Source organism: Epinephelus lanceolatus, chromosome 15 (genome assembly GCF_041903045.1).
Source record: "Epinephelus lanceolatus isolate andai-2023 chromosome 15, ASM4190304v1, whole genome shotgun sequence".
Classification (NCBI taxonomy): domain Eukaryota; kingdom Metazoa; phylum Chordata; class Actinopteri; order Perciformes; family Serranidae; genus Epinephelus; species Epinephelus lanceolatus.
In genome coordinates, this window is record NC_135748.1 from 37,554,801 (window position 1) to 37,575,867 (window position 21,067).

Genomic DNA, 21,067 nt, shown 5'->3' on the forward strand with positions numbered 1-21,067 from the left:
CATGAGGCGATGCAAAAGTTCGCCATTGTCGCCTCAAGTTCTTTAATGTCGGTTTGGTGTGTCTGGGCCTTTACAATTCCTCTGATACTTCCCAACAAGATCCATCAGTGCTTCAACTTCAGCTGACACTTTGATTGCTTTAAGTGTTTCAGCTGCAACTGTCATACAAAACGGTTTTTCTAGTGTGTTTTTGTCTTTTTCACTCATAAAATCATCACTGAATTTGGTGTCAAGAGTCTATCGTTCTCCTGACGCTGTAACTTTTCTTATTCCTGTAAACTACAGTAGTTGAGCCATGAAACTTTGCAGATTTTCAGAACAGCTTATCTGCTTCATCCCTGCAGATAATCTCAGCCAACCATTTAGTCTCATTAATTCTGGGACTGATAAAGTAAACACAGTTTATTACAGCACAGAGCTGTAACCGGAGAGGAGTGTTTGCTCACTTTCAATAAAATCCTGAGGGCTTTATGGGAGAAACGCAGAGGTGACAGTTGAATACTCATGCAAGCAAATCAGACGTCTCCTCCGAGGAGATCTAATACCCTTCATTTGACTCTGGCTTTACTGGTGAACCTGCTGTCAAAAAGATAGAGTTTCCTCTTTTTTCATCCATCAACCTTTTTATTAGACGTTTCTTTTCTTTCCTCTTTCTTGTTCCTTCCCAAATAACTGTCTTCACTGGGAACTGGCAGACACTTAAATGCACAGAGCGGGCTTCTCCTTGCCTCACGAAAGCAATGACACTATTCAGCGCTGACCTTTTTTTCTCTGTTGGCACCGCACTATCTCTGACAAAGGAACAGGAGGAGGTTAATATAAGTTTGGTGCTAGGAAAAGTATATTCGGAAAGGTTCGAACTCCTCTTCCTCACTCGCCGTCTTTTTTCTGTGTCTTCATTGTTCTCTCGTCGCACAAAGGGGCCTTTCAGTGTCCAGATGTGATGGAAATTGAAATCCAGAGTAAAATCAGGGAATAGTGTGCAACACAAAGGAGGAGGCCGTTCAATCAGGGAAAAGACCCGGTCTCTCTTTCTGCGTAAGACAGGAATGAGACAGCACCAGGTGTGATGATCTACTGGTTGCCTGTTTCATATTAAGCCGACATGTATGGACATCACAACATCTTGTGTTATAAGAACTGTACATCTGTGCAAACACAGGCGTGGTTCATCCTCACAGTGCCATATCCATTTTCACTGAGCTGCTGTGTGATAACTTGCTCCGATCAAACAGCTTTGGAGACTTGTTTACAGCTACACACATCGTTATTTTTCTATTAACAATGGAAATGTGACAAACTTACCGCCTCTGCAGGTCCTCTGAGCTCTACGTCGCATTTTAGCCTCTTTTAGGTCGTTGTTTTGGTAATCGCCCAGCACGTTAAGAAATATTTCACTGCTGGAAAGACGGCCTTTTTATAAAACTGGGCTCTTTGTGCAGTAACAAGATGCAAATGCTTCTTAAACTGGTGCCACATGATCAGAGAAAACAGAGGAAATGGGCTGTGGCATTCGCTTTTGCTCAAGAGGTAGAAGATATACAACTACCACAATGCACTGCGCCTACTGGACCAATAAATGCTCCCGCTGGTGGGTGATGGCGTGCATAGATATACGTAGATGCTGCATTCAACGGCGCTCCTCATTGAAGCGATACGTCAACGCGGCCGCCATCTTGCCCAGGTGGAGCCGCGCTGCCTAATGCATGTATGTCTATTGAGGCAGGAGATTATTTATGATTAAAATCATCATTACTCGCTGAATTCTCAACCGATTTTCATGCGGTTTGGTTTGTTACAATCGTCAGACATGTAGTTATGATACAGGATACTTGGTTAAATAAAAAATGCAGCTTTTCATACCAAAACATTTGATCTTATGTAGATAAAGTAACAGTAATAGTTCTACAACACATTTAAACTAAACTTTCCCCATGTAATAAATATTTTTTCTTACTAGATGTACAATGCCCACCATGATGTCATTTAATTATTAATTTTGATTATAAATGTTTATTCACATTTTATTTTCACACAATGTGCAAAAAATAGTGTATCAGCAGGGTTGTGCCGAGCTGCAGTGTAGTTACACATTCTGATTAACAAATGCTGGTTTTGTACAAGTGAAAATAAATGACTTAGAGCTGCATGTTTACACAAAATTTTGCTTTAATCTCATACGTATAACACCACAGTGCTCATGGGAGCCTGGACACAGAACTGTTTACATTATTATGTCATATTTACAAAAAATACAGTGTACAGTAGTATTATTTTTAGGAGTCCTTGCAGAGATGCTCTGGAAAATATAATACACTGACGCTTACCGCAAGCGAGTTGTGTCATTTCCGGTGTTTCTGTGACAGTGTCTCTGTACTGCTCTGGTGAATTCTGCTAGCCTGCTTTCTCACCTCAGTTGCTTTAACGCTGCTTTAACGTCTACTTCAAGTCATAACCCACACTGGTTCTGTTTAAGCACTTATAGCTCTCCTTCTTTCTACGACTTTCTCGCTAATCTCTTAGCTGTTGTTTGCACGCTCTTAGCCTTGTTAGCTACTTTAGCTTAGCCATGGCTTCTCCTTCTCCTGCTCTTTCTTGCCCGGTGTGCCAAATGTTCAGTTATGCCTCTGCCTCCTTTAGCGACAGTGGTAATTGTAATAAGTGTAGCTTATTTGCTGCGTTGGAGGCGAGGCTTAGTGAATTAGAAGCGCGGCTCCGCACCATGGAAAACCATTCAAAAGCTGCGGTAGTTAGCCAGCCCCCTGTAGCCGGTGCGGAGCCACATAGCATAGCCTTAGCCTCTGCTAACTGTCCTCCGGTAACTCCCGTTCAGCCGGGAGGTTGGGTTACGGTTCGCCAGAAGCACAGCTCCAAGCAGAAGCCCACGGTTCACCACCAGCCTGTTCACGTTTCCAACCGCTTTTCCCCACTCAGCGACACACCCGCTGAGGATAAAACTCTGGTTATTGGCAGCTCTATTCTGAGGAACGTGAAATTAGCAACACCAGCGGCCATAGTCAAATGTATCCCTGGGGCCAGAGCGGGCGACATTGAATCAAATTTAAAACTGCTGGCTAAAGCTAAACGTAGATTCAGTAAGATTGTTATTCACGTCGGCGGCAATGACACCCGGTTACGCCAATCGGAGGTCACTAAAATTAATATTGCCTCGGTGTGTGAATATGCAAAAACGATGTCGGACTCCGTAGTTTTCTCTGGACCCCTCCCAAATCTGACCAGTGATGACATGTTTAGCCGCATGTCATCATTTAACCGCTGGCTGTCCAGGTGGTGTCCAGCAAACGATGTGGGTTTTGTTAATAATTGGCAAACTTTCTGGGGAAAACCTGGTCTTATTAGGAGAGACGGCATTCACCCCACTTTGGATGGAGCTGCTCTCATTTCTAGGAACCTGGCAAATTTTATTAGTAATTTAAATCCCTGACAACCCAGAGTTGAGACCAGGACAGAGAGTTGCAGTCCTAAACGCCTCTCTGAGCTTCTAGTTCAGTTACCCAGCCATAGTTTTCATAGTTTTATACAAACGGTGTCTGTCCCCCGACCACCTAAATTATTTAAATCTAAAATTAAACAAAGAGGAGTTGTGCATAACAACCTCATAAAAATTAAAACCTCTTCTGTGACAGAAAGACAAAACAGGAGAATTAAATGCGGACTGTTAAATATCAGGTCTCTATCGTCTAAAGCAGTGTTAGTAAACGAATTAATATCAGATAATCATATTGATTTACTCAGTCTCACTGAAACCTGGCTGTGTCAAGATGAATATGTTAGTCTAAATGAGTCCACTCCTCCCAGTCATAATAATACCCACATTCCTCGAGGCAGCGGCCGAGGAGGGGGAGTTGCAGCCATTTTTAACTCTAGTCTGTTAATCAGCCCTAAACCTAAACTAGATTATAATTCATTTGAAAGCCTCGTTCTTAGTGTTTTACATCCGACCTGGAAAACCTCGCAGCCACTTTTATTTGTTATAGTGTACCGTGCTCCTGGCCCGTATTCTGAATTTGTATCTGAATTCTCAGAGTTTTTATCCAGTTTAGTTCTTAAATCAGATAAAGTTATTATTGTAGGCGATTTTAACATTCATGTCGACGTTGATAATGACTCCCTGGCTACCGCGTTTATCTCATTAATAGACTCCATTGGCTTCAGTCAGGGTGTACATGAACCCACTCACTGTTTTAACCATACCCTCGATCTAGTTCTGACGTATGGAATTGAAATTGATAACCTAAAAGTCTTTCCACAGAATCCCTTGCTATCAGATCATTATCTGATTACTTTTGATTTCTTTTTACTCGATTACACGCCACTTAGCAACAGTTACTATACTAGATGTTTATCAGATAGTGCTGTCACAAAATTTAAGGAAAAGATTACTTCGTCGTTAAATTCAATACCAATACCTTCAGTAACAGAGGTTTCCCGTGCCGACTTTAACCTCTCCCAAATTGATCATTTTGTTGATAGCGCCGTAGGCTCGCTGCGAACAACGCTCGACTCTGTAGCTCCTCTTAAAAAGAAGTTAACAAAGCAAAGAAAGTTTGCTCCTTGGTATAACTCTCAAACCCGTAGGTTAAAACAAATATCGCGAAAATTTGAAAGGAATTGGCGATTAACCAAACTGGAAGAATCTCGTTTAATCTGGACAGACAGTCTCAAAACTTATAAGAGGGGGCCTCCGCAATGCCAGAGCAAACTATTACTCAGCATTAATAGAAGAAAACAAGAACAACCCCAGGTTTCTTTTCAGCACTGTAGCCAGGCTGACTGAGAGTCACAGCTCTATTGAGCCTTGTATTCCTTTAGCCCTTAGCAGTAATGATTTTATGAGCTTTTTTAATGACAAAATTCTAACTATTAGAGGCAAAATTCATGACCTCCTGCCCTCGGATGGTAGGCCTACCTATCTAACCTCAAACACAGCTGTAGAATCTAATATATATTTAGATTGCTTCTCCCCAATTTCTCTTCAAGAATTGACCGCAGTGATTTCTTCATCTAAATCATCAACGTGTCTCTTAGACCCCATCCCAACTAGGCTACTTAAGGAGGTCTTTCCTTTAGTTAACACTCATATATTAGATATGATCAATATATCCCTATTAACAGGCTATGTACCACAGTCTTTTAAGGTAGCTGTAATTAAACCTCTCCTAAAAAAGCCCACCCTGGATCCAGAGGTGTTAGCCAACTATAGACCAATATCTAATCTTCCCTTTATGTCAAAGATCCTTGAGAAAGTAGTCGCAGACCAGCTGTGTGATTTTCTCCAGGATAATAATTTATTTGAGGAATTTCAGTCAGGATTTAGAGTGCATCATAGCACTGAGACAGCTCTAGTTAAAATTACAAATGACCTTCTGATTGCTTCAGACAAAGGACTCGTCTCTGTTCTTGTTTTATTAGATCTTAGTGCGGCGTTTGACACAATTGACCATCAAATTCTACTGCAGAGACTGGATCACTTAATTGGCCTAAAAGGTTCAGCACTAAGCTGGTTTAAATCTTATTTATCTGATCGTTTTCAATTTGTTGACGTTCGTAATGAATCATCCTTACGTACCAAAGTTTGTTTTGGAGTTCCGCAAGGTTCTGTGCTCGGACCAATCCTATTTACTCTATATATGCTTCCTTTAGGTAACATCATTAGAAATCACTCTATAAACTTCCATTGTTATGCGGATGATACACAGTTGTATTTATCGATGAAGCCAGAAGAAAGTAATCAATTAACTAAACTCCATAACTGCCTTAAAGACATAAAAAATTGGATGAGCACCAATTTCCTGATGTTAAATTCAGACAAAACTGAAGTTATTGTTCTTGGCCCCAAACAACTCAGAGACTCTTTATCTGATGACATAGTTTCTCTAGATGGCATTGCTCTGGCCTCTAGCACTACCGTAAGAAACCTCGGAGTAATATTTGATCAAGATTTGTCTTTTAATTCTCATTTAAAGCAAACCTCACGGACTGCATTTTTTCATCTGCGTAATATTGCGAAAATTAGGCCTATCCTGACCCGAAAAGATGCAGAAAAATTGGTCCACGCTTTTGTTACCTCAAGGCTGGATTACTGTAACTCTCTATTATCAGGTAGCTCTAGTAAGTCCTTAAAAACTCTCCAGCTAATTCAGAATGCAGCAGCTCGTGTACTAACAGGAACTAAGAAACGAGATCATATTTCTCCTGTTTTAGCTTCTCTGCACTGGCTCCCTGTAAAATCCAGAATTGAATTTAAAATCCTACTGTTAACTTATAAAGCTCTAAATGGTCAAGCTCCGTCATATCTTAGAGAGCTCATAGTGCCATATTATCCCACCAGAACACTGCGCTCTGAGAACGCAGGGTTACTCGTGGTCCCTAAAGTCTCCAAAAGCAGATCAGGAGCCAGAGCCTTCAGCTATCAGGCTCCTCTCCTGTGGAATCATCTTCCTGTTACGGTCCGGGAGGCAGACACTGTCTCCACATTTAAGACTAGACTTAAGACTTTCCTCTTTGATAAAGCTTATAGTTAGGGCTGGCTCAGGCTTGCCCTGTACCAGCCCCTAGTTAGGCTGACTTAGGCCTAGTCTGCCGGAGGACCCCCTATAATACACCGGGCTCCCTCTCTCTCCCTCTCTCTCTCTCTCTCTCTCTCTCTCTCTCTCTCTCTCACTCTCATCCTATTACTGCATCTTGCTAACTCGGCCATTCTGGATGTCACTAACTCGGCTTCTTCTCCGGAGCCTTTGTGCTCCACTGTCTCTCAGAATAACTCATACCGCAGCGGTGCCTGGACAGTGTGACGTGTGTGGTTGTGCTGCTGCCGTGGTCCTGCCAGATGCCTCCTGCTGCTGCTGCCATCATTAGTCATTAGTCATACTTCTACTGTTATTATACACATATGACTATTGTCACACAAGTATACTGTCTGATACTAATACATACTTTCAACATATTGTACCACAGTAGCCAGAACTATAACTATAATATTATTACTTTCATTAATGTTGTTGTAAGCTACTGTCATTACCTGCATCTCTCTCTCTCTCTCTCTCTCTCTGTCTCATTGTGTCATATGGATTACTGTTAATTTATTATGCTGATCTGTTCTGTACGACATCTATTGCACGTCTGTCCGTCCTGGAAGAGGGATCCCTCCTCAGTTGCTCTTCCTGAGGTTTCTACCGTTTTTTTTTCCCCGTTAAAGGGTTTTTTTTTGGGGAGTTTTTCCTTATCCGCTGTGAGGGTCTTAAGGACAGAGGGATGTCGTATGCTGTAAAGCCCTGTGAGGCAAATTGTGATTTGTGATATTGGGCTTTATAAATAAAATTGAAAATTGAATTGAAATTGAAGGAGTCACTCCATCCCTTAAACGGACAGTCTGCCCAGTCCTGTCGAAGTCCTCAGGTCTGAAGTGACAGCTGCAGATGACTGAGGAGTCACTCGGGACAAAGTCCTTTCTCCTCACTGCTGCTACCCGTGCCCGTCTCCTATCTGTGTGTTTTTGGGAAACTACACACAAAATAAGTGTGTCAGAAAAACGCAGTTCCACATAATTTGTAGTTACAATTCAGGCCACAAGTTAACTACTAACGTTATACTGCGTTATGTCACGTTGGTGCCATGAAACAGATAGTTGACAATTTGGAACAACACATACACCGACATAGCTGTTTGACAAAGCATCATAATTAAGTAATTATAAGTAATATTATATAAAGGTTAACCTTTTTTCTTTAAGTTGTGTGACATAGCGTTAGCTTAACTTGGCATTAGGACCAGATCAGGACAGTTACTTTACTTGATTAGCTTAAAAGAAGGATCACTTTTTGAGATATATATCTCATTAAACATGTTTGTAACAGTAAAATATTGTAAAACAACTTCTTACCTGTGGAATGTTATTCCCTTCTGCTTGGTTTTAACACTTCTTTCGTTCGTACACCCAAATGCAGAGCAAAAATGTGGCATTTTTGCCGAGTCTGACACGGGTCTGAACCGGTCAGAGCACCTAGGCAAGATGGCGCCGGTATTGACGCAGCACACAGGCCAGGGTGCGGCATCTATATCTATGGATGGCATGTGTGTTTTTCCACAGGAAGCAATATGGCAACCAAATGGTGACAAACAATCTTGAATTGCAGTTAAACAGCAAGCATGGGCAAACCATACAGTTTGAAAACGAGGCGCGGCTCCAACTAGAAAACAATGTTTTGATGCATTGGATGTGCTGAATGTGCATATTAAGGCAGTACAGGAGGAGGTGCACATTAATAATCCTCCAGGACTGTAACATGCTCATGTTTAACCCAAACAATGTGTCATGTGACTGCAGTTGCTTCACATCCAGGTCAGAACACGTTCTCACCACAAATGAACCGCACCAGAGTTCCTTTGGAACCGGACTGAGACCACCTCTTCAAGAAGGTCTCAGTCCGGTTGTTTTGGTGCACACTGGAGTGTGATTGCTGTGTTCACACCTGCCCAGACAAACCGCACTGAGGGGGCAAATGAACTCGAGTTGGATTGACCCAAACCAAACAGGGCAGGTGTGAAAGCACCCTTAGGGTCAAGAATAGTTTTGAGGTTTCAACTCAAATCAAATTTATTCATAAAGCACATTTAAAAACAAAGTGCTGTCCAAAGTGAGTAAGATGCTAAAAACACACACACACAAGTGGCAACATAACTGTCAGGTACACAGCTCATACATTCAGAAACACAACACACAAAAGCACACGTCGAAAAAAACACATCAGGGGGATTCAAACACTGTTGAATAAAAATTGGTTTTGAGCCTGGACTTAGAAGAGTCAATGGCAGGGGTGGATCTAATTGGGAGGGGGATAATGTTCCACAGTTTGGGGGCAGACACAGCAAAGACACGATCACCCCTGAGCTTCAATCTGAAGCGTGGGACAGCCAGAAGTCCCTGGTCAGCTGACCTGAGGGACCTGGGCGTAGAATAAGGGGTTAGAAAGTCTGCGATGTAGGGTGGGGCCAGACCATTGTGGCTTTGTCAACAAACCAGAGAACCTTAAAATCAATCCTGAACTTTACAGACAGCCGGTGGAGAGAGGCCAATACAGGTGTGATGTGGTCTCTCCTCCGGGTACGTGTGAGGAGACTGGCAGTGGCGTTCTGGACTAGTAAGAGGAGAGACAAAGAGGACTGACTGATACCAGTGTACAGAGAGATACAGTAGTTTAAACTAGAGGAGATGAGAGCATGGGTGACTGTTTCCAGGTCTTGGAGGGAGAGAGGTGGCCCAATTTTGGATGTGGTTGGGAGCTGGAAAGGCTGGCTTTAGCTGGTTTCGGATTAGAACTAGACTTTGGTAAAAGTTTGGATAAGAGTTAGGGGGAGCAGAATTAGTTATGATGGTAAAGTAAAGTGTGTGTGTGTGTGTGTGTGTGTGTCTACCACCCAGGAAAAGTGATAATCAGACAGCGTGTCTCACCTTCACTCTGAAATCTCTGCTTGGCTGGAGTTTGTCACTGTAGGAGAGAGACGAAGGTGTGAGGAGGCTTAATGGCGCCATCTGTTGATAAGGAACAAGTTTTTCTGCTCAGTTTCACTTTTGAAACCATTTACCTTCATTTTTTCTGCAGACCTCAGTATGTTATATGTTCGGACAACAGCTTCATTATCAGTGTGGCTAATAGTTTGACAAAGTCTCAAGACAAGGTCCATTAATGAGCTTTAAGTTGAGTGACAGACTGTTGTGATGTTGTCCAGATTAAAATCCTGGAGCTGCTCTAACCTGCGGAGACTCTACAACAGCAGCCACACTTTACTGGAGGAGTTTGTTACGATTTTTTTGTCCCAAATCAGTCGAGAAACAGACGTGAATTTTATTTCAGAGTGGTTCATCTCTTTAAAATGCTAAATGTCTATATACAGATACCCACTGACAGTGGCACATTTGGTGCACTGCAGTTCAAGCTATTGCACGTTTATTAAACATCAACGCTAACAAGAAAAAATAAGATGCTTTCAGTAACATGTTGTGCATGTGTTATAATCATCATATAAATCAATAATCAATAAAAAAAAAAGACTTACACATTAACTGCTCCGCTCTGCTCACTGACAAAGTTTTTCGAAAATGAAGTTACACATGAAAAATAAAGGAAAGAACATTCAGAAATATTTATGTTGATATATAACTGAATTCTGGGCTTGTTTTTAATTACTAGTTTCAACAGTGTGGAGTTATTGTTGTACCTTAATTCTGATACGTGCTAGACTCCTTCTCGGCTCCTGCAGCAGCCCCGCCCATCTGCAGGAAAATTCCCTGTCAGAATCTCACAAATAGCTGCCGAAAAATCATCATTTGAAATTTCTTTTCAAACTTTCTCCAAATTTTTTTTTTTTCTCTATTTTGCACATGAAGAAGTTGTAAAATGAAAGTCTGATCCATTTAAAGTGACAGCCACACTTGGGAATTGACTGACTGCATTAAATTGAAACAAATTGTGGTAACTGTGGACGGACGGAGGGTGACTTAACTCAGAGCTTGACATAATGATAACATCCCCACATTGTTTTTCAGACACGTAAATGATGAACATATAATCATATAATTTCTAACTTTTCAGCGTCCTCTCTGAAACCTCATGCATTTTACTTTCCCTCCGCTATGGATGGGTGCCAGTGGAGTACACTTCAGAGGTGGTCTGGAGACAATGAGTCGCAGTCTCAGACAAACAGGACTCATTTTATTTCAAGAGTGGTCAAGACCACAACTGCAGGGATGTCGCTAAATGTCTGTGCAGCACACATTAAAATGGCACAGCAAAATAAATGTGAATAAAAGATCAATCGTCTTTTGTTTTCTGGAGGCGTTTTTATGAGAATGTGGATCTTTCACATTAATTTGAGGAGTGCGTATGGTTTGCATGTTTCACATTTTATCGTAAGTGTTTCATGCAATGTGGGAGTCACACAGGTCTGGTCTTGACTTGGTTTCAACCCCTCAAAGTCGTCGTCTAGTCACAGTCTTGATTATAACCAGCCCGGTCGCTGCAAGAAAATGTTGGTATTGTGTATTTCTGGAAACCATGAATATGCTGAATTGTATGTTTCATACATATCATGTCAACGTTTCTAAAGCTGACTTTGTCATTGGGATCCGCAACCTTATTTTCAACTGCAACCTCTCCTTTGAAAAACATGTCAATCAAACCATCAGTACTGCCTTCTTCCACCTAAAAAGCATAGCTTGTCTCTGCCTAGTCTCGCTCACCAGACCTTTCTCAAGAAAAGAAAGGTCTGGCTGCGCCAACTCTCACTTTAAGATTGTTCTGGGCGGTGCCACAGCAACGGTGCGCTTGCAAAAATATTGCTGGGGGGAAACAGGTTTTGGTGTAACACGCCCACAAAAATATCACCTACAGGACGTGAACCATCGCAGAAAAATGGCTACATCCCCGCAAGATCAAACACCGCAAAAGTTAGTAAAGGACGTGTTGAAAACGGTTGAAAACTGCTACACAACCGGAGGTGGTAGGGCGGGACTTCAGCAGGTGGCTTGTTCCGCCCAATGAGAGGCTGATCTATGCAACGAACTTCAGGCCACTCAGACTAGTCTCCGCCCATCACTCTCCCCCTCTGCTGGCGAAACTCTCACCCATGCCTTCATCACATCCAACTCAAACTCCTTCTCCTCACTCATGAAGCCCTCCATAACCTCACTGACCTGCTCCACCACCACACTCACTGCCCACAGTTTCTGCTCCTTAACTGCCAGCCTCCTGACTCCACCACTCAGGACCAAGCACCAGACCTGGGGCGACAGAAACTTCTCCCTAGCTGCCCGCTCCTTCTGGAACACTCTACCCAAACACACTGAAGACTGCACCGACATGTCCCGGTTCAAACCACTTATCGAAACTTTTCAAAACAGCTTTTAATGCGTGAATAATGTTGAATTTATTTCAGTGTTTTATATTTTATGATTGTTTTTAACTAATGTAAAGTGTCTTTGAGTGCTCTGAAAAATGCTCTATAAACAACATTTATTTTTATAATTATTATTATTATTATTAGATGAAATGCCTGCCACATGGGTGTTTTTACCAAGACATTGCTGTGTTTCCTGTCATAATAGCGCCACAAAAAGTGGTTGTGTTTTACTGAGACGTGACTGTGTTTCCTACCACGACAGTGCCATTAACGTGGTTGTTTTTCACTGAGACGTCGCTGTGTTTCCACCGGGGTAGTGCCATGAAAAGTGGTCATTTTTTCCAAGACATTGCTGTGCTTCCTGCCACAATAGTGCCGTGAAAAGGGGTTGTTTGTTACTGAGAAATCGCTGCATTTCCACCAGGGGTAGTGCCACAAAAAGTGAATGTTTTTTACCAGCACATTGCTCTGAATCCTGTTGGGTTACTGCCATGAAAAGCAGTTCTTTTTAATGAGACATCATCTTGTTTTCAGTGGCGACTGTGCCACCGAAAGCAAGACCTTTTAGGCAAAACATGATCCTTTCCTAACTATAACCAGGCGGTTTCTGTGCAAACCTAACCCCACATTAACCACAGTGTTCTTGAAACATAAAAACATGAAAAGTTTAAATGTATCCACTAACATAATAGCGTACAAATGGATCGTACCCATGGCTTGCAAAAAGGCACAACGCCAACAGTTATCCTGGCTCCAGGTTTGGTGGGTGCAGAGGACTGGATGTACTCAGCTGTGTACACCTGTACAACGACAGGCTGCCTTCTAAGAATCTGCTCTCAGCGCTTCCCAGAATCTCTCAGAGCATCACTGGCGTCCATAAACATCCACCTGGCTGACGCAAGCGGCTCTACTCTGAATTATTTACAGGCACAGCTCTGATGAACAGATTGTCTGTTATAAAAACCAGACAGAATAGGTGAGGGTTGGGATGTAGACTGACCAGTACCGCCTCCAGGCTCAGCTCTCTCTTCACCACAACGGTCCAACGCAACGCTCACATCACTGCAGAAGCTGCACCAAACATCAGAGCAATGTGTGACGATAAACTCATTCATTAATATGCATTGATAAGAATTAAATGACGCAAAATCTTGCTTGTTTTTCACAATACATCATAATTCTGAGCCCCCCAAAAAAGACACACACTTTGTCCACTCTTTAACTGTTGCTTTAAACAGGTTAAAAGCATCATTTGACAGAAAACTCATCAAAATCCAATCTCCTTGCACATTAGAATATTTTGACCTATCGCAGCAGGAATTTAAACACACAGCAGCTTTTAATCATTCTGAGCAATCAAATCAAATCAAACCAAACAGGAATACATTTCTCATCTGAACTTTGGCTTTTTATGAACATTTTTAATAACGCTGCAGGTGAATTAAAACTTAATTTAAGCTGCCGGGTTTTCAGGAGAAAAACTCATTACGCGGTCATCACGCTCCTGTTTCCAGAACAGCATGTTTCTACTTAAATCACAGGAGTTGTGTTTCATAAGTGTGTGTTCAGCCTGCTGAACGTCTTCAGTCATGTGTATGATGTGTCAACAGAGCCTCACAGGGATACATGAAGTGGACATGACCTCTTAACAGTGCTTTATGTATTTGTGGGCATGAATGTTGTTGTTTTTTTTTAAACTGAGTTTGTTTTTTTGTTTGTTTTTTAATCATTGTTTTGTGGTGTTTCATGTTGTAATTCATTTCCTTTCGCCTTGGATTTTTAATTATGTATTCGTTTGCTTGTGTGGACCCCAGAAAGAGTAGTTGCTACCTTAGTACTGACTGATGGGGATCCAGATAAATAAATAAAATTAATTTCCCAAGTTTTAAATAAAGGTTTGAATGAAAGAACATCTAAATGACCTCCGATCACATAAGTATGAGAGCCTAAGAAGACCACAAAAAGGCTCATCTACTAAGGTGTAGTACCCTCAACACACCACTAGAGTGCAGTGCTGCCTCACAGATACCATCTATACTGTCAGCAGTGAACATTTTACAGAGTGTTCAGTGGGACCTCTGAGCGTCTTCATGATTCTCTGTGACCATAAACACAGACAGACACCTGCTGATCTCTGTTAACAGCTCTGATGGTGACAGTGTGTCAGCGCTAAAGTGAAGCCTCAGAGGATGTTGGATCTGTGTTACAGTGTATTTCAGCCGTCAGTGCTCTGCTTAACCTTTTCCTACTGCTCGCTGCCCCACCTTCACCTCCATCTCAGCACCCACCTGTGGGCTCTGAGTGAAGCTAAACAATGTGTCAATTTTTGAGTGTATTAGGGTCGTAGGTGACAAAGGTTGAAGCGATGTGACGTTAAATAACCACAGAAAGTCTCAAACTTTCCCAAAAATTAAATTTAAGAAGCAATGATGTAATCCTTCCACATGTTCTGTCATGCACTTATCTTTGTCCTCCCGACTCATCTTATCTCTTTACACAAACGCGCCCACTCACACCACTACACACATTCACACGCAACTGAACACTGGTTCCTTCTTCACCATCATGACAAGCTTCTCTAATAGTTAGAGTTGCTGTAGTTGCATAACTGATGCGCACAAAAAAATTAAAAGAGCACTGGGGCTGGTGTGGAGTCTGCAAGTTACCTAAATGTACCCAACGTGGCAGATCAGATTGTGAACAAACTGACGAAGGGCACAAAGAATATTACTGTTCAGAACTGATGACTTATCGGACACTGTGCTCATATCACCAGAAGATATCTAAAAGCTCTCCCAGCTTAGAGGCATTAACAGTATTACCACTGCTTCCTCTTCACCATGAACCACTGTTGCAACTGTCAGCACACAGCTCAGGCACTGGAGCAGTTACTGAATCTGACTGCAGATGAAACGACACTCAGAACAAGACCTACTTTACAAGCTCCACGAGGACTTTCGCCACAGAGACGCTGTTACAACATTACACTAAGTGTTTGGCACAAAGCACCGAGGGGGACTGGAAGCGTTGTACACACGCAACATGCCGATGTGACACATGTACACTTTCACAATCCAGTTTATCTCTGACATCATGTCATCCTCCTCCTCCTCCTCCTCTGGCAGGAAGTGGAGGGGAGACAGTGAGACTGGAATCTGAGGTACTTTTGATCCTTGCGCAAGCTCTTCAGAGGGGATCCTGTGTCAACCTGAGTTGGTTTAATAATAGCATGTGGGTACATGTGAAGACATCTTATTTATTGTGTTTGTCCTGCCATGTGTTGTGTCTGTCCTGTTCTTATAAAAACACACGTGATCGAGAGTAAAACATCAACTTTGTATTTTATTTTTGTTTAAGTTTTCTCTCTTTTTTCCTCCCAAAATAATTCAAAAGGTTTACAATGAAAGAATTATACTTCAGTTTGGAGCAAGCAGCAACCTACGAGGCTGAAAAAATAAAGCCAACAAATGAGAGCCAAAAAACTGCAGTTCCTGGAACAGCCACTAGAGGCTGGCTCCGAGAATAAGTCTTTATACTCTACAGATTATTTCAACATTCATGTAAACTGTACAGGAGGTGATTTTTTATATAAGTCAAGTGTTTACATCTTATTAACTCTTATGTTGTGTTCACATGAGGCATGAATAAAACAATTTACACAAGTGAATTACACGTAAAGTCGATGTAAAAACGTGATTAGACGCGAATTCCTGCTGGGTGACGCAATGGACGCGATAGCTGCAATGCGAATGATGCAAAATACAAAAATTAAGTGGTGCAAATGAAGTAAGTAGCGCAATTTCACATCATATGCTTTTTCGCAAGAGTTGAAAAATCTTAACTTAAGCGACCAATTTGCGCCGCGATAGCCAATCAGCATTGAGATCCTCCGAGGACGTATGAAGGTGAGGATGTGCCAGCGGAAGTTTATTTATCTTTTCAGCTATTTCCTGCTCATATGACGTTATTTGCGCAAATGAAGGAAGTCAGCACAAAATATTTTAGCATTCAAACTCCCCCAAGTAACCGAGGGGGTCATCCCTATGTTCCCAGGGTTCTATGTTCCCCACTTAACCCTGTAAAAAAGCTTCTATGTTCCCCGCTTACACAAAAAGGGTTCTATGTTTCCCACTTGGTTGAGCGGGCAACATAGAACCCGGGAAACATAGAACCTTTTTTGCAGGGTTAAGTGGGGAACATAGAACCCGGGAAACATAGAACCCTGGGAACATAGATACGCTCCCTTAACCGAGTAGCATGAGTGACAGGCTGTCTGTATGTGTCACCACAGTCTGTAACCTCTTTACATTGCCTGTTCAAGGCGGGAATGTTAAACCGTTATTCCGCTTTGCTGTTCTGTATAAAAGATACAAACACGGAATGAGTGGGGAACAGAGTTGTTTCACCTTAAAGCCGCCAGCAGAGAGTCAAATCTACCGGCCTGAACTTGATAAATATATTTTCATTACTTTATATCCTCCATTATGAAAAAGTAACACTGTTTGCTAGCTTGATGCTAATGGCAGTACTCAGCAGGCTGACAAAGTGCCTCTGTTGTTTCACGCCATCATTTTTCCTTTTTTACTCTGTGGTAACGTCTCTAGAGGAAATATTTAAAAGGCTCGGGTGTTGTTGTCATACAGTTGTCTTAGCAGCAGATCACTGTGTTCCTATTGGTCGAATTGACGGCTGTAACAGGAGAAGAAATTCAAACATGCTAGACTTTCTGTTGGAGCGTCGTGAGGAGTCCCAGACATGGCGTCAGTTGTCGTCTACTATGACACACTACACAGATGAAAGGATGGATTATCGCATACGACATTCGTTGTCATTCACAATCTGTGTGGACACCGTACAATGCTGTGTTGGGCTGTAACCAGGCTGATATCGTGAAGTCTTTCTTGAAAAGACACAAAACATGTTTCTCCTGCTGAGTGACTCATTACAGATGCAGAGATCCCCCCAGATTAATTTTAAAGGTCTTCTGAAAAGATACTTTATTTCTTTCACAAATATTGTATTGTATTTTAGATCAAATCTTTCAGGTTTAATTTCATGTTTATTACCTTTTTTATGCCCCTGTTTTCAGTTACAGATCGCCTTTTCTTTAGTTTCTGAGCGATTTTATTGAATACTTTTTCTATTGTCTGATTTTTGTTATTTGTCTCTGTGCATGTGGACCACACTAGTTCCCCCTGTGGAGATGAATAAAGTTATCTGACATTTATTGCAACAGAACTTCAGTTAATGTAATCTGCAGAGATCAGTGAATACTCGCAGCAGAAAATACATTTTCAAAGGCATAAAATCCAGATTAAATTGGTGTAACCTGATCTGATCTGACACCTCTGGGTATATTTTGTTAACAACAGACTGTGTTCGCCGCCTCACAGATTTTGCTTTCAAAATAACTGCCATGAGATATTATAAAGCAAACAGCTGATGTAGAGTTTGTTTTAAAAATCTCCAAATGAAAACTGCTTTTTATTCTCAGTTGTCAGCCACAATTGTAGGTCAATGGGCTCAGCAGATATTTCAGAATATAAGATAATAGGACCAGAGAGGAGAAAATAAAGCAAACAGAGTTGATTATGTGGAGTAGTGACACCCGCTCCTCATCCAAACCAGTAATGTGCAGCCAGCTGAGAGCTCCATTAGGCTAATTGCCTTTGGAACTGGGAGGTAGTGGCACTCTACCCGCACCGAACACCAGATCCTGGACCAGATCCTGCACCGGCGTTATCAAGCGGCATCCCTCAAGTGGCCCGCATCCACAATTCATCCCTCTCAAATCCAATAAGTGGCCCCCTCCTCGGCCCAAACGGCTAATTGCGCGGCTCATTGTGGTGGTGGGCATGGCTCAAACTGCTCACGCTCACATTGTTTTCACATTTCCATGTTTTGTTGCCATGGCAGGGGGAGGCATGGAAACGTGGGGGTTAGGCCCGGACCCATATATTTTCAATAGGAGCTTGGCACCAGGCGGGCTGAAATGTAACCACGCTTCTTATTCTTATTGCCCTCCCCTCCCTCCTCTCTTTTCAACCACTTCAATTACACAGAGGGACATGCATGTGACAGTGGTAGGATTACACAACGGGGGGGTGGAGGTGGGGGCGGGAGCGGGGGCGGGGGGTTGGGGGTGTCCAAATGTAGCCAAAGGCAGGAAAAACAGTCCCTCTCCTCTGCTATGTTATTTGTTGGTGACATGGGCTCTTCCAAAAGCTTCCATACAGCCATAATGACATATTACAGAAGTACCATGCTGCGTGCCAGTGTACACTGCTACAACTGACCTGAATAGAAAGTGAACATACGCACGCTGTGTTTTCACCGTCGCAGTCACAACTGTTTGGAAACCAGCTGGATGGTTGGGAGTTAGGAAACGACTGTGCATGGTGAAACCGTGGACAGTATTCATGGGTGCACAAATACACTCAAGTGGCGCAACAATGGTTAACTGCTGCTCTTACTACGAGAGTGGACACTGAGTCTAAGGTTTGGTTGCTCCCTGCCAACAGCTCTCTACACCCCCCCGCATGGACAGAGCAAACTGTGAGAGCAAGTCTGGTTTCTGTTCGCAATGATGTCCGACTGATTTCACATGTCAGGTTGTGCACAACTTCTGTCTGCTGCAATTTTATTTTCATGCCTCACATATAAGCCAGTGATATCCTCAGCCGGAGACAATATGTTTGCGGGTGGTCCGTCCAGCCATCAGTCCCATTGTTTGTGAACGTGATATCTCAAAAATGCCTCCAGGGAATTTCTTCAAATTTGGCACAAACATCCACTTAGGCTCAGGATGACCAGATCAGATTTGGGTGGTCGAGGGTCAGAGGTCAAGGTCACTGTGACCTGGTCTGTCTCATTCTCGTAAACGCAATAAGGGAATTTCTTCAAATTATGGCAAAACCGTCCATTTTAATTTGGTGGTCAAAGGGCAAGGTTGTTGTGTCAAGAATGCCTCGAGGGAATTTCTTCAAATTTGGCACAAACATCTACTTAGGCTCAGGATGACCAGATCAGATTTTGGTGGTCAAAGGTCAAGGTCACTGTGACCTGGTCCATCACATTCTTGTGAACGTGATATCTCAAGAACACTTTGAAGGAATTTCTTCAAGTTTGGCAAAAATGTCCACTTAAAGAGGCAACAGATAGGATTCGGGGTTTTTTTTAGCTTGGCGCCACCTAGCGTCAGTGGTGTTGCTCGCACTGTCGCAAAGACCAAATTGACCGTCGGGATCAGAGATAATCAATAAAATGTAGGCTGTAAAGCCACCAGTATACCTCTATGTATATGTAGAATGAGAAGATGTGTGGACACTCTACTAAATAAATGAGTAAAGAGACCGAGCAACAATTATCAGATTTATCTTTGGAAAAAAACAAGTAGTAATGCAAATAATTATACCAGAATGCACAGTACCAGTACAAACAGCTCACAGTAAATGATACCAATATGTACAGTATCAGTTCAAACAACAGGGTAATATCACTGTCCGAGGGCTGCAGTAGAATGGCAACGAGGATGTCAGCTGACCAACACTCGCTACCCGCTCCCTGGTTGCGGCGATTTGCGATGCTGGCCAGCTAGGAATGAACTAGCAGCCAGTACAGTACAGTCCTCTCTGGTCTAGCTAACATTTAGCCGTGTTACTTACTGATCCATCAGAAAGAAAGCTAGCTGGACACCGGTTTTGAAGCCTCTTTGGTCACGGAGCTCCCTCCATCTCTTGAACGCCTGACTGAGGTTTACTCTTGTTTTTCCTCTTCTTTTATCACTCTCCTTTTTGTGCATCCTCGCCTCCTCAGACAGAGGAGCTTGTTTTCTTTTGGGAGGCCGTTTTTCACTTGTCTCCAAACTTTGTCCGTCTGCTATTGTGCTCCTGACTCAGCTATTTCATGCCCAACTCCTCATAAGTCCCTGATTGGCTGACTGACCAGTTTGGCAATACATGACGCATTTCCTGCCGTAAAGCAGATTTTTTTCCGCGAAAATTCGTCCCCGGTGGCAGAAGCTTATTGCAAAGTCACTAAGTAACCTATGTAAACGCTGATAGTCTGATTTTACTGTGTATACTACTCTGTGCAACCCACATTATTTTCATAATGATACATACAGGCAAAAATGCTGTCTGTTGCTTCTTTAAACTCAAGATGAACTGATCAGATTAAGGTGTTTGAAGGTCAAGGTTCAAGGTCACTGTGACCTCGCCTGTCCCATTCTCGTGAGCACAATATCTCTCTTTGAATTTCTCCAAATTTGGCACAAATGTCCACTTGGATGCAAGGATTAGATTATGGTGGTTGGAGGTCAAAGGTGAAGGTCATGGTGACCCCACAAAACATGTTTTTGGCCATAACTCAAGTCTTCATATGTGAATTATGACAAAATTTGAAAAGTGATGACATTTCATATCCAAAAGGTCAAAGGTCAGCTTCACTGTGACATCATTATAATCTACAAAAACTTTTCTGGCCATTTGTAATGTCAAAACTCAGGGACAGATGGGGAAACATTTGGTCAGATACTGAATCGATGTCACTCTTGAAACTGTGCTGATTGTACAGATTTGTGCTGCTGGGTTAAAGAAGTGTGTGAAGCATCAGTGTTTTAAAATATGTAGCTTCTTTGCAGCAACATCCATACTTGAAGCATTGTAATGAATCAAGACAAACATGGATATAAACTGTAACTACAACTCGACTGGTTCCCAGAGGCATACAACCACGAGGTGACATGACAGCTTTAAGAGAAAGTCAAAGAGTTCACTTTCATGTTCACAGCAAGCTGCCATGCAAGGCAAACAGTGGACAAACTGCTCCACTTGCTGAGCCACAGCAGTTTCCCTGACATCTAATGACCATGCTGCCAAGGTCACATTAATTTGTTTTCTGTACAGCATGGTTAGTTCACTTTGTTCAAAGTATCAGCACTATCATACACAGATAGACATCAGCTGACAGTGCTCACATGCAGTAACAAAACTGCATGTTTAATTAACACCAGGTAACTGGTAGTACATACTTAAAGCTGGGGTAGGCAGTTTCATCTTGAAGTCAATAAGCAAAAACCCCACAATAAACTTTGACCATATTGTAATTCAGATGGTCAGAATTTCCATGTGGGAAAAATCCAGGAAGT

General features: G+C 42.3%; 1 long non-coding RNA gene across 3 annotated transcripts in view; it reads right to left on the reverse strand.

Annotated features, from left to right (window-relative positions):
* LOC144467028 (uncharacterized) overlaps window positions 1-21,067 on the reverse strand; it is a 153,693-nt gene that overhangs the window by 20,559 nt on the left and 112,067 nt on the right. For all 3 annotated transcript variants that reach the window (XR_013493412.1, XR_013493413.1, XR_013493411.1), the window contains exons 4-6: window positions 10,240-10,294; window positions 10,078-10,101; window positions 9,473-9,553 (exon numbers count right to left, since the gene is read on the reverse strand). This is a non-coding gene — a long non-coding RNA (uncharacterized LOC144467028). The remainder of the gene's footprint in view (window positions 1-9,472; window positions 9,554-10,077; window positions 10,102-10,239; window positions 10,295-21,067) is intronic.